A 3,200-nucleotide genomic window follows, 5' to 3' on the forward strand; every position below is an offset into this window, starting at 1 on the left:
CCGCTCGCTGCTGCTGCTCACCGGTCACTGCTGCTGCTCGCCGCCTACTGTTGCTGGTGGTCGCCGATTTCACTGCCCCATCCTCCATCTGCCTTCGTCTTCAACATCACATCACACAAGTTTGTTTTTTTTCCTGATTTCTTAATTGACTACCTAAATATAAAGAATTTGTGAAATAAGCTTTGAAAGTGTGAAATAAAATTGAAGCTGTGAAATAAGATTGAAGAGAGAAGCTGTGAAACTGTGAAATAACTTTGAAACTATGAATTATTTATTTTTCTAAACCTTTGAAACTGTAAAATAAGATTGAAGAAAAAGATGATAATCTCATGATTTTAATGGTTTCATAAGGGCATAATTGGCTTTTTTTTTAACAGATCCACCATAGAGAGAAGTTTGTGTTTTGTTATAATTCTAGCAGTTAGAGATATTGCAGCCATAAATTGAGTTAAAATTCTGCTTTAGTGCTTTGCTATAATTCTAGGAGTTTGTGTTTTGTTCCTTAATTAGAGCCATGATTTATGTTTAGGTTCATGAATTTTTGTGTTGAATTGTTATGAATGTTGGGTAAAATCATAATCTTTGCTGAAATCATATACTTATATGCTGAAATCATAAACTCGTATACTAGTTTATATGTTGAAATCATTAGCTTAAATGGTTTTTTTAAACTTATTTGTTGAATTGTTATCACTTGTATTTCTTGAATGGAGATCAAGTTTATGCTTATTTGCAAGTTTGGGCTTAAATTGTTGAATATGATAAACGTATTTGTTGATTATGTTGAAATATGATTAATCTTTTTTGCTAAAGTATGTATTCTATATTTTTTTTGTTATTAGCAATGGGAGATAAACATACATGGACCAATGAGCAAACAAAATGCTTATTGCTCACTTGTATTGAAGAAGTACAAACCGTGGGTAGAAAAGGTTTGAGTTTGCACAAACAATCATGGCACAAGTTAGGAACAACCATTAAGGAAAAGTATGGCGTGGATTTGAGTCAACGACAATTAAAAAACGCCTATGATAACCTTAAAGCCAAATACACAGGATGGTTATACTTAAAAAACAAAACTGGAAACCTTTACAATCCACAAACAATTACTTATAATTTAACAAATGAGGAGTGGGAGGACTTTAAAAAGGTATATATACACACACATATTTATATGTATTTTGTTTATATAGTTGCCAATTCTTATATTACTTTTGTTACATTGATTGCGTTTAGGGACATCCGAAAGCCGCTTCTTTGAAAACCGCCTCATTATTGTTTCTAGAGCTTTGTGCAAAACTCTTTGATGGAAACAGTGCATCTGGTAATCTCAGTTATGCCACATCCCAAACACCATCGGGACATGGAGCATCTTTTTTCCATGTCGCACCACTACATCTTATGGACGCCCCTTCTATTAACATAGATGAGGATGATTTCTTTTCCAATCATACTAGTGAGCATTTTACTCAGCCTTCACCTTCTGCTGATTCACCTTCTGCTGCTTCACCTTCTGGTAACCCCAACAAAAGGGCTAAACCCTCAACTCCTAGACCTCGAGCTCCTAGTGCCTCACCTGATCCACCTTCTTCTGCCTCGCCTAAAGCTTCTATTACTGCTGATGATTTAACATTGGAGATGCAAAAAGCTCTACGCCATTTGACTCAAGGGCCAACAATTCCCCAATGTTTAGAGAAGCTTGAGTTGCTCGAGTTAGACCCAATAGACCCTCTACGATTTGCTGCGTATCACATTTTTGGAGGGACCATGAATATGAGAGAGATGTGGGTAAATTTGCCTAATGATCCACGAATATTAAGAGGATGGATCGAGATGACAACTACAAGTTTGGGAGTTTTAAAGGATGGAAAGATCGTTCGTTAACTTTATATGTTTGAGTTCTTTAGGTTTTAATTGCATGTTTTGGAACTATATGGTTATGTTTTTTGGTTATTTTCTACTTGAATGTTATTTTTAGTATTTGGTACTTGAGATTTATGTTATGTTATTTTGTACTTGAAATTTATGTTATGTTTTTTGGTACTTGAAATTTATGTTATGTCACACCCTCGGCCGACGGCGGAAACGCCGAGGTGCGCGACGTAAACCAGTAATCACAGTTATTGAACATACATTGAACAATAGAAATATAATCTTTTATTACTACCGAAATGGAAATTACATTGACAATAGTTATTGCTGAAAAGCTACACACGCCTAACAATCCGGCGTTCACATTTGTATGATAAGAATATCGGAGAATCTTCTGTACGAACTCTTCTGACCTTATAAATAACCTGAGAATACATGCATTAAGATACGTCAACAAAAATTGTTGGTGACTTCTACAGGTTTTGACACAAAGTATTTTTACACCCAAAAATGTTTTATAAAATTTATCTGGTTGACCAGCTTTTATAAACACATATTTTTCTATCGAAAGTATAAAATAATTGCGTCATAAAAGTATATTTAAACTCATTTAGAAATGTCATTTGCTCAAATCCAAAAATACACCATTTGTAAAATTTATAAGTAAACCAAACTTATAACAAATTCTTACGGTTCTCATGACCGAAATGCTCTTTATATAAAGATTTTAAAAGCCAATTTATATAAAATAAATTCATATCACACTTTGTGAAAACATAAAATAGCCAAGTTTACTCTTAAAACTTTGTACAAACGTTCGTATAGTATATATGTAAAACTCATAAGTTTCAAATTTTATAAACTTTGTAAATTTGTGTCGTATTATTAATTAAGTATTATCTTACTTAATTTGGAAATCAACACTTAACCAGTGGGGCAAACTCATCCCAAAATACTTTTCAATATCCGGCAAATTATAAACGCATATTTTTACCACTCGTATAATTTCAACGACAGATATTAATCATTCTCTTTACAATTCTATTCTTTGAAACGTCTCTGTTTACAGAGAATTATGTCGTAGGTAGAGGTAGCTAACAACCTAAACACTCTTTCACACTCGGCCCAAATTGGGAGGATTGATTCAATCTAGATCTATACATCTTCGAATAAAAATCTTCAATATAACAATTTGTCTATAACCGACACTATTCGTCGCTCCTCCACAAGCCAAAAAGGCACAATAAACAAGCCACACATGCACAATATAAATATAAATGGAGGAATCGAGATCATTACTAACGTTTTAAAGCAGTCGTATAGTAACG

This window comes from Lactuca serriola, chromosome 4, assembly GCF_051521515.1.
Source record: "Lactuca serriola cultivar US96UC23 chromosome 4, Lser_US96UC23_V15, whole genome shotgun sequence".
NCBI classification, from domain to species: domain Eukaryota; kingdom Viridiplantae; phylum Streptophyta; class Magnoliopsida; order Asterales; family Asteraceae; genus Lactuca; species Lactuca serriola.